Raw genomic sequence first — 13,979 nt, 5'->3', positions numbered from 1 at the left:
CATACTAAGTGAAGTAAGTCAGAAAGAGAAAGACAAATATGATATCGCTTACATGTGGAATCTAAAATATGACACAAATGAACCCATCTACAAAAGAGAAACAGACTCACAGACATAGAGAACAGACTGGTGGTTGCCAAGCAGGAGGGGGTTGGGGGAGGGATGGAGTAGGAGGCTGGGATTAGCAGATGCAAACTATTATGTATAGGATGGATAAACAACAAGGCCCTACTGTATAGCACAGGGAACTATATTCAATATCCTGTGATAAACCATAATGGAAAAGAATATGAAAAAGAATGTGTGTGTGTGTGTGTATATATATGTATATATATATATATGTATAACTGGATCACATTGCTGGACAGCAGTAATGAAAACAACATTGCAAATCAACTACAATAAAAAAAAAAAGAATTAGCTGGATTCTGTACCTGAGAGGTACTTTATCAGGATTAACTTCTTCATATTGCAAATTTTGATTTTCAAAAATATTGCAAAATATTTTACAAAAATAGACTTGAAGTCAAAGACAGCCCTACCTCGGGTAATATAAAGGCAAACAGTTCTTTCTTTTCCTTTTACAGGTCCTTAACATGATACTTCTGATCACTTGGTCTTATTTCTTCATAATCTAAAACACATGTGCACTTGGCAAGTGTTTCTTTACTCTCAGATTAAGACATTTTAATAATAATTAAGTACGTTTTCACAACGTTCGAAGGAAAGAGCTTCTTTGTTCTTTTCCTTTACCTCACTTTTATTATTCATGCCCCTCTAACATTTCCTTCGCCAGAGGCACTTCTGTAGAACTGGATGAATATCTGATCAAGCACATTTACAATTTGGAAAGAAAACAAGCAAATATCCTTTTTGACTAAAAAAGAGCGTTCCCCATTGTAGTAAGGAATGATAAGTAGAATAAATACTAGGAAAATTGCTATTTTTAGTCAAGACATTATGTAATAAGCCATTTATTTAAACTGTCTAAAGCTCTGCAGAATGATTCCAGGAAAAGGACTTCAATTCCTCTGTCAACACACCAAGAATCGGCTCTGCCCTCTGCTTCCTGATAGCTCTACTTTAAATTTGTTTCCTTTCAAAAAATCAGCACATTCATAATGTGCCAATTATACCAGGATTGATCAGTAAACTCCCAACACTATGTACATGTTATGACCCACAGAGATCTATCAAGAAAATCAAAATGATGATCAAAGACTAAAAGGGAAAGCCGGGTGTAGCCAGATGAATGATGACCCATCTCGTAAAAGTGAGCAGAAAGTGAGGAAACAGAACTGGGTCAGCTAGGAGGGTGGTACTGCACCAAAACCCAGAACTGGGTTATGTCATTGCTATCGGGATGTTTCCATCACTTGCCAGTGCCTCCAGAAGTACGAAGACAGTGCTGTGAGGAGAGCCTCAGAAGAACTGAAAAACAGAATTACACAGGGTGGCAAAGACAGTTCACTGGCCACCAAATGTTCCGGCTCCCCTTCCCCTTCTACAGCACAGAGGCATCGCAGAAAAGCAGCTGTGAGACAGGGGCTGTATCTCTCATCCTGCTTTCTTCAGCGGGAGGTGGGCACGGCATTGTTCTCACCAGTGGAATCAGAGCAAAATGATTCTGGGTCACTTCCAAGCGGAGGCAGTTAGGAGGCTGGTGTGTTTCTGCACTCTCTTGCCTTCTCAGGGGTCTGATGCAGTGAAGACATGGCCTTGGAAGCCTTGAGCTGGAGATGGAGGAGCCCAAGACCAAAGGAATCAGGATTCCTCAGAATCGCCATAGAGCAGAGTCCCCAAGCTAATCAGGAACCGCAATTTTCAACTTCACATGGGTGAAAGATAAACTTCTACCTTCTTTAGCTCCCATGCATTTTCAATTTTATTTCAAAGTGTAGATAGTGTTTTCCTAACCAATGTACGTGGCAAGAAAAACTTAAGTGTCTCAATCACTTGAAATAATGTATACAATTTATTTTTGCATGGAATTTGATAGGACGATGGATTTTTTTTTTTTTTTTTTTTTTGCGGTACGCGGGCCTCTCACTGCTGTGGCCTCTCCCGTTGCGGAGCACAGGCTCCGGACGCGCAGGCTCAGCGGCCATGGCTCACGGGCCCAGGCGCTCCGCAGCATGCGGGATCCTCCCGGACCAGGGCACGAACCCATGTCCCCTACATCGGCAGGCGGACTCTTAACCACTGTGCCACCAGGGAAGCCCTAGAACGATAGATTTTTAAGGCTAAAGTTGTCCTGCCCAGTTCTAGCAGCTACTAGCCACTAATGGCCATTGAGCATTTGAAATGTGGCTAGGTCAAGATTGAGATGTGCTACAAATGTAAAATATACACCAGATATTAAGGGTTTAATACAAAAAGCAAAATATCTCATTGGTATTTCGTATTGATTATATGTTAATAATTTTTGGATGAAATAAAATATACTATTGAGGTCAAACTCACTGGTTGCTTTTTACTCATTTGTAACATGGCTACTAGAAAATTTTAAACTACCTATGTGGCTCACATTATATTTCTGTTGGACTCTGCTCAGCTAGTAGGTGTTAGCAAATTACAACCCACCTTCTGTTTTTGTAAATAAAGTTTTATTGGTACAGAGCCATGACTGCTTACATGTTATCTATGGCTGGTTTTGCATTACAGGGCAGAGCTGAGTAGTCCTGAAAAGCTGAAAATATTTATTATATGGCCTATTATAGAAAATATTTGTAGAAAATCTGTTTGGGATTACTAAGAAATAAGACCAAACAATGATAAGAAGTCATCACGCTAAGGGAATGTAAAAGGAAAAGAAATCATTGTTGACTTTATATTACCCCAGGTAGGGCTGTCTCTGACGCTAAGTCTACTTTTGTAAAATATTTTGCAATATTTTTAAAAACTAAAATTTGCAATATGAAGAAGTTAATCCTGATGATGCCCGGACTAAGGATAACTTTGAAATTACCTAATTTATCTACCCTTACCATTTCATGACTAAGGAAATGAAAGCTCAGATAAGTGAAGAGACTTGTCCAAAATATTCTCATTCTAAATTAGGTGGTATTTCTATAAGGTCACTATCATTCATTCATTCATGGATTCATACTCTCCACCCATCTCTAATTTCGATCATTAAAGAAATAAAATCCCTATCAGGTAGAAAAATCAGCACTTAAGAGCAGAGAAATCCTTGAGTAATAACAGCGACAAATAGGCTGTGAGATAGTTTTTAAATTAAGCTTCATTTGAAAACACTTTAAAGAGAACCTATCATGTAATCTGCTTTCAAATTAAACTTGAAATTCCCCCAAATGTAGAGCCAGCTTGCTAAAAATATGCCTTATTGGAATTAAATGTTAAAAATTTGCCACATCTTAGAGAAAAGGAAATCTGTTCCCAAAGACTTCACAGCAACATATAACTGCCTCTGTTCTAGCAGCCATCCTCTCTCAGTGTATTATTCTAGAACTTCTAACTGGGTTCACCATTTCCAGTCTCTGTCCCACTCAAGACCTATCCCCAAGAGCCCTTCTAAAATAAAAATCTGATGTGCTGACCATTCCTTCGTCTCTCCATGCTGTCAAGATAAAGTCCATCTTCCTTATTTGGTCTGGAAAGTCTTCATCATGTGGCTTCTACCTGCTCCTACGGCTTCATTTTTTGCCCTGTGCACGTCAGACTAAGCTCCTTGCAATTTCCCAAATGCTTCATACTTTTATTCCATTTCATGCACTTGTATATGGTGTTCTTACTGCCTAGAACTCTCCCCACTCCGGACTATGGGTCCCCACTGTACACTGTACTTACTCCATCACAGAGCTTATCAATATTGTAGTTGATCGTAACAGTTGAAGCCTTAATTCTACCACCACTAGGAAGAGCTAATATTTAGGAACACTGAATTGCAGGTCAAGTGCTACACTATTTCATTTAATCTTCACATGTTATAGATGAGGAAACCAAGCAAGTGTAATGAAGCCAGGGGAAGCCAAGACATGAATCCACACATCCCCACTCTGCAGCTCTGGCTCTTAACTCGACACCAGTGGTTGTCAGTGGGGGTGACTTTCCTGCCCATGAGACATCTGGCAATATCTGGAGACATTTTTCCTTGCTGCAACTGGCGTGTCGGGGGAGCTACTGGGATCTAGTGGGTAGAGGTCAGTGATACTGCTAAACATCCTACAGTAATGAGTGCAGCTCCTCAAAGGAAAGAATTATTCGGCCCCAAATGTCAATAGTTCAGAGGCTGAAAAACACTGGTCTACACTAAATTAACTCCTGTTGATTGACCCAGGAGACTCTGAGTATCTCTACAGCAAGGATTTTTAAATGTTCACCATGGTGTCTTGGAACCTACTATAGAGCCTGGTACCCAGTAGATGCCCAGTGCATATATGATGGATGGATGGGTGGAGGGATGGATGCAGGAATGGATGGATGAATGGGTGGAGGGATGGAGGGATGGATGGTTGAATGGGTGGAGGGATGGACAGATTCCAGGAGAAAAGAAGCAAGTTTCCTTATTTTACGCCTTGGTTTTCATGACAACTTCAATAAAGATAAATCTGAACACAGCTTCTTAATTAACAGCAAATGAATGCATGCAGAGTACATTCCAGAGGATGCCTTCACGTTAGCAATACGTCACATTTACGAATCTATAGTGTGAGATTAAATTAATAAGCCAAATGCCTAGCATTATATTTTTTCAAGAGTCCCTTACAACTACTACACTACAGGATAAATTGACATGTTCATCATCCACATAGGCCATAACTTAAATTGTTTTAAAAAAGATTTCCTGTATAAGGTTCCCCTGGTTTCTATTTCTTATATAAAAGACAAATAATACAAGAATATACAACCTTATGCTTCCCCCTGTTGTAACTACAATTCCAATATAAATACATTATTCTAGATTTCCAGATGCTTGGGGTAGAAATTACAATGAAGCTTAGGTGAAATTCAAAAAAGTAAACAAACACATATATGGCAGAAATAACCCATTCTCTGTCTTACGGAAATTAATGTACCTAAATACCAGAAATGAAGTCAAGGAAAGATATATTTTATGATTATAATATTTTTGAAGTAACGGCCAGTTAGCCTGATTTTTACATAATCACAAACACTTCAACAATGGCGGCATTAATCAGTGCTGAATACAAACTGATAGATTTTCTACAGAAGAGCACAAAGGTTCAGCTGTGGGGCTAGTTAAAACAAATTGTACTCAATTTTTTAAGTGCAGTACTATGAACTATTCCTCACAACCTTCTGCGTTGAACTTTAGTCGTTTGTGGTTTCTGACACACACACACAAAGAATATGCTGACCCAGTAAGTTTTGGTACCTGCTCTCCCTCTTGGAGATTCACATGCACACAAGCATAAATGTAGACTCTGAGAATGCTTGCGTTAAGTTGTTAAACTCGGGATTTCCCATAGAGTAACAAATAAAAAGTTAAATCTGACGAAGATCTGCCGAAACATTTAGGAGTAGGGAGAAGGCCTAAAAGTGATGACAGGATGTGTAGCTGGGGACATCAGCATAACTGTGGCATTTCTTGCCATGGGAACCACAGCTGACGCCAGAGACGAGCAGTGCCTTTTTCACTGTATGTGAGAACATGACACGCACTTGTCACAGAGGCAGACTCTGCATGTATGGACATGCAAGTGGTGAGACATTGCCGCATATGGAAGAGCAACACGAAAAAGCTAAACCGAACCCAGGAATGTCATGACTGCTAATATCAATCATGATTTTTTGAGCACCTGTTCTGTACAACCGTGGCTGAAATCTGGGGAAAACAGAGCCTTAAGAGAAACAAAAGAGGGGAAAGTATATCTGAACCATCTTGAGAACCATGGAACAACACAAGTCACAAGAGACAGAATATTCAGTGGGCCCTGGATGCCACAATCATACAGTCTGCCACCAAAACCAGGACTGTCTTCTCCACTCTCTTCATCATGAACACTCCTGGGTCTCCAGAGGAATCACACAAGTGTACTTCCCAGATGAAGAAGACATACCTGCTGTCAATTAACATTCCTTTGTCCAAGCTTTTGCTTTCATCAGGTTATCACTCATGACTTTTTGAATAAACCCCTACGTTCTTGATCCCAGAAGAGAAGGCATAATCCTTAAGATCTCTTTTATTAGAAAGAGGAAGTTGAATGAGTAATTAGTTCAGATCAGTCCTTTTCTAATTGTTATATGTGCCCCATCCACAGTCCACTCTCAGCACGCACACACACATACGCACAGGCACACACATGTATGCATATGTTATTATACGTATTACTATACTGTTATAGACACGTTGCATATCATGATATACATATTATTGTATGTGTTGTATACACGTATACATACGTATATGTATATTATGTGTATATGTATACGTATATGTTAGAGTGTCTATCATGATGAAAAGGCTACAATATGCTTCCTGGGACAGTCAAGGTTCCTGGGTCCAAATTCCAGGCACTCCTGACTTGCCATTTGGAAAAAGATACTTAAGTTCACAGCAGAGCTCAGTTTCTTACTCAGTAAAAATAGTACTGCACAGGAAGAGCTGCCAGTACATAAAGATCCAAAGTCCCTGGAAATTAGGACAGTATGGACAGGCAACATTAGCATTAAATGTAGATCACGATTCTCACTGTCAGCTGGCCCGATTCCCGAGAGGAGGATAGAGAAATAGGTTATCTGTGACTCAGTGATCTGGATAGCCTCCCCTCCCCCATTTGCTTAAATGCTGTAATTGACGAACACTTTGGGAACTTAAGGTGGAGAGCGAACACCCTGAATCAGAAGACTCACCAGCCTAAATGTATTCAACCCCACACCGCATGAATCCCAAGACAGTGCCGGGTGAATCGCACTGCAATTTACGCTAATACACATGGGCGACACAACCCACAAAACCATCACATCCTCAGATTAAAAGAACTTTATGTCACCTAGGGGGCCATACGAGGGACCCCGATAGGCATATCCATTCCATCCCAGTGGAGACCACTTCAGAATCCCTTTGCATTAACATATGCATATTGTCTCATAGCTCACTAGGCTACACACTGAGCTGCAAAAACAGGCCCAGACACATACGAGGTACACAAATTTTTGTAGACTGAATGAGGAATCAAATCAAGTAATGAAAATCACTTTAAATAAAGCAAGGAGTTCACCTGCCATCTATTGCTCAACCAGCTCAGACACTAGAACAAGCCCTTCTAGCAAACTACCCTGCTGTGATATGGACATACAATGTAATCCAGGCAGCAAACATTCACAATGGGCAAAACTAAGACAGAAGATGACACCTGATACACTATCAGAAAAGAGAGAGAAGCGTCTCCCCTTCTCCCCCTCTCATTCATTCGTCCAATGAGCTTCTCCCTTGTGCCCATGTGTCAAAGCCTTTGCTAGGTGCTATAAGTCAAGGATGAGTAAACCCATAGCCCATCACCACAGTTCAGAGGGGAAGACAGAAATGAAACAAAAACAAACACACCGCCCTGCAGGGTGATAACTGTACAGGCTAAAGCACAAAGCATGGAGGCCACCCGTTGAGAGAGGTTTATGGCCATAGGGTCATTTTCAAGTACCTGGCTGTCCCATCCCACAGACTGTTCCAGTTTAAAAGCTTGGCGGAGATACTGGATATTTGAGGAAGTCAGCCTAAAGAACATGCTAACCATTCATTCCTCTAGGTTTTCTGAGCTCTACTTCTGCACAGGGGACGGCGTCCCGAATCTCCTCTGCGGGGCAATGGGACCTCAGACCCCCAAAGATAAAGTCCCACTGGGTGACTTTCCATTATTACGCCTTCTGCATTTTTTTCCCTCGAGGGTTGGTAAAAGACTTGACCATATAAAGAATTTTACTTCATTTTCCGTAGAAATGAAGTTCAAGTATTGGCCATTATATGATCTGACATTTCATAGGAGCAGATACTAGTTGCCATGTACCATGGTAAGCACTCTACAAATGTTATCTGATCTATCCTTACAGCTTCAAGGCCTACCTGCCACATCAATGCTTCCACTCTGCATTTGCTTCTGTTAACTTGGCTACTGAGAAGCTCAGAGCTAAATTAAATACTGAAAAGCAGTAAGCACTTACGATTTCAGTTTGATTATCTGTACTCCTCTACAAGATTTTGATCTCTCCTCCTTTGCCATTTTTACCAGTCTCGTCACTTTGCGGGATTTTTACTATGCATTTACTGAGACACATTTCTGGAAGCCAATACTCTACAAACAAAAACAAATGACCAGAACCATCAACTGTAATTTCCTTTTAGTTTCAGTTGTCACAAGAGTTTCCATGAATAGCTCATTTGAAGATGACCCCTTGTGTGTCATACCTCGGTCACTTGGAAACTCAGATAGTGAAATATTTCCACCATCATCAGGTTCAGAATCTGTTCATGAAGTGCAGAAAAGGGAAAAGGGGAGAGGTTGACTGACGTAACTTACCCATAGGGTAACCACTAGGTTGCTTCCTAATCTACTACCAAGGGATATTTCTATCTTGTGCTGGTTCCTGACAGTCCCGTTCACGCCCTCCCCAACATCTACTTCTGTAGACCAGCTATACCACGACATGCCCTTGGTCCCCTTAGGGCTGCCAAGGCCAAAGGCACCAACAGAACATGCTGAGTGAGAAGGCATCGCTATCACCCAGTGATGTCTGTTCCCTGGAATTTCACTCTCCGCACTGACAATGCCTCTGGAACTCATAAAGACTCTGCTGAAACCCAGGGAGCTGAAGGTCAGTGTCTTCAGGGAATCAAGGTACCATGTAAGACAAACTGCTGCTGAGGATTTCCATGTACTCAAGGCAAACGCCCCCAGGAAGAACTCACAGAAATAACTCTCTGCGTTGTCACTACATAGAGCAGGGCTAGCTTTCGTATCCAAAAAAAAAAAAGAGAGAGATAAAAATCGAACCATATATACATGGCACACACACACACATACACAGGCACAGATCTTGGCGCATCCAATTGGTACACAGTTAGATGCTTAGTCAGGTATTTTTTGGAACACAGTGTTTGGGCACAGCCATCTATTTATTCAACAAAGATTTATCCAGCACCTACTGTGTGCCAAGCACTGTTCAAGATGCCAGAGAATCACGAGTGAACGAGACAGTCAAGATTCTTTTTCTCAAGGACTCTATAGTCTAGACAGGTACTCAACAAGTAGCAACTGAAATGAACAATTCAGATGGAAAATAAGACCAAGGAAGGAAAAAAAAAGGAAGCAAAAAACAATGCCATGGCTTTGAGAAGGAATGGGAGGCTGCCTCTGCTCCAATGGTCAGGGGAGGGCTTTTTAAAGAAGTAACACATAATCTTACAATAAAATGACAAAAAGGAGCTGAAGAAACCAATCACCTTTACTCTGATTTCCATCAAAAAGATGAGCTTACTAAAAAAAGAAAGGTGCAATCCCATTTGTGGGTCCACACACCCTGTGCTTCAAACGACTGCAAAAAGCCCAGGAAAGGAAAAGGATCCACAACTTTCTCTGCTCTTAAGGAAATTTTAAGAAATCTCCTTTCCCCAAAGATGCTAAATGAAAAGGAAGTTGCCTTAATTCATCTCTGTGGTAGGATTTACTACAAAGAATCTAAAAGGAGGGAAAATGGAATGTTTATTCCTCTTTTAAAGGTCAGTTACTTTATAATGTTCCAATGTCAATAAAATTATGCCTTTGCCTTGTAATGCCAACAGGAATTGCTTCATTTTAAAAAAAAAAAAGTCTAGGGCTAAATTCAGTATCACTTATTTCACTTGTTGGAAAAGAGAAGCAAATCATATTTACTAGCAGATGATACCACTTCCAATACATAATAAAACTTTGAAATTCACTAAAAATAAGATTCTGATGGTATCTTTTCAACGTGCACAAATAATAAGTGATTGTTCACCAATACCTTCCCATATCCCATATCCCAGCCCAAACAAATCGCTTAGTATTGAATTTCTGTTGGAGTCAATTAAAACGCTTAGCCAACTGGCATGAAAACTCCTGAAAACGTCCACTGCTCAAAATAACTTTCATCAAAACACCTTCTTCTTTCATATTTCCTAGTCCCTGACTTGTTTCATAATAAAAGGTAAGCAGAAATCAATTAGGGAGCAGATCCCTCACCGTGAATATTCAGATTGAATCATGGAATATTTTGACTAAAACGCAATTTGTATTACCTTGCAATGCACAGCATGCTATATATTATTGAAATGTAAATACGCATACGAAACTAAAAGAAGGCAAAGCTATTGTCCAGCAGGTCTGCATCACCCAATACATGTATCACTATGAGAAACTGCTGTGCTCTGGTATTAATACGCTGTCCAAGGAATGCTTCATTTTTTGAACTTCAAAACGGGTCTTTAAAACTGACTCTCACTGGCACCTAAGAACAATAACATGCTAAAGGGAAGACTCTGTTTCATTTATTTACTGATGAGGCTTAGTGTTTGAATCTTCACAAATTCTCAACGTGTGCGAAGCGGGGCCGACGTAGAGTCTGCGCTTTTCTGCCCAGGTAAACTCTTGTCTCTCTTTCACTCACTTCACTAACTGTTATGCTTCTAGACCCTTCCTGTAAAATTTCCCATTTGGGGAAAAATTATACACTGAGCCTTCCGTAAACAAAACACTCACCCCGCCCCCATTAAAACAAATCAGAAGGCTTAAGAATTAGCACTAATACTGAGCCTACAATGGTCGCCGGCAAATACAAATGACAACTGCAGCCGAGAAGGGCCAAATCCACCTGGAGTAAAAACTCCCCCAATGAGTCCTTCTCCGAGGGGTGCCCGGGGTGGGGTGGCGACCATGCAGCTGGCACAACTCGGGGACCGGAACCGACTCGAGGGGCCCCAGGGGAAGATGCTGCGTCAAGAGAAGCGAAGCAAGAAGCGCGAACCGGGAGGCGAGCGACGTCGCCCCCCATTCCCCGGGGAGGTGGGGAGAAGCCAAGTCGCCAGGCACGGGCACCAGGGCACGCCACCCGCAGAATCGGTCCCCTCTCAAAGCCCGGAGTTCCGGGGCAGGAGAACAGGGGCGATGGGGGACCCACAGTCCCTTTAAACCGCCTCCACAAACACACCCCCGCCCCACCACCAGCCCCGGTGTCTGCCAACCTTTTCCGAACCCTCGTGTCACAGAACTTCCTCATCATGGAAACTTCCACTCGGTTCGGCGCTGAGGATGCCAAACTCCATGTCACAAGGAGGCTGTCAACAGCCGGGCTCGGGGTTTGAGGAACACCGCCGCCCCAGCCGCCCCGCTCCGCCGCTGCCCACGCCGCGGCTCCCCGAGCGGTGCCCGGGCGGAGAGGGCACCTCCTACCCCCAGGCGGGGCGCGAACCCCCGGAGGCGGGTACCAGGGCGGCTGACACCCCACCCACGCCCGCCCGCGCGCGCCTGCGCGCCCGGCGTCGCCGCTCGCACCCCGTGTGGTTCCCGCGACACCCCCGTCGCCCTCCTGCCCACCCCCCGGACGGCGGGGACCGTCGCCCCCTCCCCCGCACCCCCGCCTCCGCGCCGTCCTCCGGCCAAATTACCGGTGTCCTCCAGCCTGCCGGGTCGGGCGCCCCTGCCCGGGGAAGGCCGCCTGCGGGCGCTGCCCGAGCCCGGGAGCAGAAGGTCTCCTTCCCCAGCGCACTCACATTATTCATGCAAAGTTAATCCCCGCCGCGTCACGGCCGCCCGCCTGAGGATGTGCGCCTTCCTTGGCCAAGCCCCGCAGTCTCCACCCTCCTCCGCCCCCTCCTCCCGGCGGCGGGGTCCCGGGGAGCGCCGGCGACGGGACGTCGCGCGAGTCCTGCAGAATGTCAACTCCCCGGGCGCAGAGGGGCGGCCGCAGCCGGGGCCGCGCCGCCCGCCCGGGCCGCTCCACTTTTATAGGCGCAGGAAGCGAGCGCGGCCCGGCCGCCGAGTCCCCGCCTCTCGGGCCCGCGCGCCCGGCCGGCTCCCGGCCGCTGCCCTCCTCCGGCCCCGGCGCCCCTCCGCGCCGCTTCTGCCAACCGGTGACCTGGTTTTGCATCCGGCCCGCCCGGCGGTCCGACTCGCGCGGCGGCGGTGGCGGCCGGGAGCAGGCCATTCGGGCTCCCCCAGGGGCGCCGCGAGGAAATGGCCTCCCGGCCGCGCGCCCCGCCGCCGTCGTCCCCCGCCGGCCCGGCCGCCCGCCCGCCAGCCCCCGACACTACCGCCCGGCCCCGGCCCGGAGCTCGGACGCGTCCGCCGCTCCCCGGCCCGCGCCCCCTGCCCAGCGCGCCCCTCACGCGCCGCCCGGCTCGCCGCCTCCGCACCTGCCGCCCCAGGTGCGGGCTCCCCCTCGTCCCCGTCCCGGCCGTGCCCTCCACCCTGGGAGTCCTCCCTGGGTGGCGATGTCGCGGCGGTGTTGGTGGCGCGCGTCCACCCACCAGGTTGCGTGCGCACGGCGGTTCGGGCTTGGGCGTCATTCCTCTCGTCGGCAAAGAGGAAGGGACGGGGGGACGAGGGACACGGGGCCGAGGAAGGGTGACTTCCAGAAGCACGGGCTCCTCTTGGCCCGGGCCGCCGCGCTCCTCCCTCCTTCTGCGAACCACTTGTGGCGCGTGTCGGGCCGACACGGCGATCTGGCTCCTCCCGGGGCCTCGCTCCCGCCGGGCGTCTGGCGTTCCCCATCATCGCCACCCCCGGGAATAAAGTTTGCAAAAAATACCCGGCTTGCGCCTGAAGGAAACACCCCCTCCACACCACCCGGCACATCCTGGGAGACGGGCGCAGGGTGGGGACCCTCCGCAGGTTCCAGGAGGGCCGCCCTGTTCATTTGTCTTTGCCCTGGACATGGACAAATAAAACCCGGAAGACAAAAATAATTTATACTCTTGGAAAGTCCTGCCCCGGTCAAATATGAGCTTCTAAAATCCCCCCACCCCCACCCCCAGTCCTGAACGCCAAGGGTTCAGGCTACGAGAAAAGCAAGCAGGCTGCTGCGTCCTGGGCTGGAAGCATGCTTGTGAAAATCCTGAGCACCCAAGAAGATTAAAACGTCATCGGTCGGAGGCTAGGGTTACAATAAACCTATTTTGACGGCAGAGTACAATGATTTTCTTATAGATAATATCAAAATAATTCCGACTTCATTATTCAATATACACGAGTATTAGTATAACGAACCGTTTTGACAGTGGCTTTTTTAGCCTCAACTGTCTGAACAATGATTTATTGGAGAGTTTTCTAATTTCCAGCCGGTGACGTGTTTTATTCCCAATTCTTGTGAGCGTCCCAGGGAAACGGATGAGAAGCCTACTGACAGCGTGAACTACCACAACGGTCAAGAATTCAGAAACTGCTTCTGCTGTTGAGTACAGAGTTTCAGCGCGCGGGTCGAGAGAGAGGGAGTCGCAGACCCCAAGGCTCCCTGGCGAGAGGGAGGGACCTCTCCCTTCAGACTCCACGGACTCTGTTTCCCCTGGGTCCTTGACAAGAAATCCGTGCTTTATTCTGCACTCTTTTAACAAGGCTGCAGCCTAGGACTTGCAGGGTTTGTAGCTGGAGAGAAGTTGTTCTCCTTTTGCAGCTAAGTTCCTGGGCTTTGCTCCAAAGCTGCCCGGGATGTTTTGGTTGGTTTGGAGGAAAGCTGTGGAGTCTGCACCATTTGATCCAAACAGGCGGCCCCCTGGTGGCTAACTGTGGGTGAAAAGCTGGCCACTGGCGGAGAAGCCTGCCCCGACAGGCCCCCACAGTTGACAGCCGGTCTTCGCAGGGGCCATGGAGCCGCTGGAACAACTTTGCAAGGAGGGGAGGTGGGGAGGGGGGCGGGGGTGGGGAGGGCGGCGTGATGTCACTCCTCCTTCACAAAGGTGAATGATAGGCCCTAATCCGCTGGGGCTTTTTTTTTTTTTTAATTTTATTATAGTTGATTTACAATGTTGTGTTTCATTTCTGCCGTAC

General features: G+C 46.1%; 1 protein-coding gene across 5 annotated transcripts in view; it reads right to left on the bottom strand.

The window, feature by feature from the left end:
* THRB (thyroid hormone receptor beta) overlaps nucleotides 1–12,604 on the bottom strand; it is a 386,891-nt gene extending 374,287 nt beyond the window's left edge. For 2 of the 5 annotated variants that reach the window (XM_067737346.1, XM_067737348.1), the window contains exon 1: nucleotides 12,464–12,604. The gene's annotated coding sequence lies outside the window, so the exon portion shown is untranslated. Of the gene's footprint in view, nucleotides 1–11,707; nucleotides 11,847–12,463 lie in introns of those variants that run through there. The other 3 variants (XM_067737349.1, XM_067737347.1, XM_067737345.1) reach the window with 2 other exon arrangements.
* Between the last annotated feature and the right edge of the window lie 1,375 nt (nucleotides 12,605–13,979).

The sequence above is a fragment of the Pseudorca crassidens genome, chromosome 5 (genome assembly GCF_039906515.1).
Source record: "Pseudorca crassidens isolate mPseCra1 chromosome 5, mPseCra1.hap1, whole genome shotgun sequence".
Classification (NCBI taxonomy): Eukaryota; Metazoa; Chordata; class Mammalia; order Artiodactyla; family Delphinidae; genus Pseudorca; species Pseudorca crassidens.
This window is presented reverse-complemented; position numbering and strand designations above follow the sequence as displayed.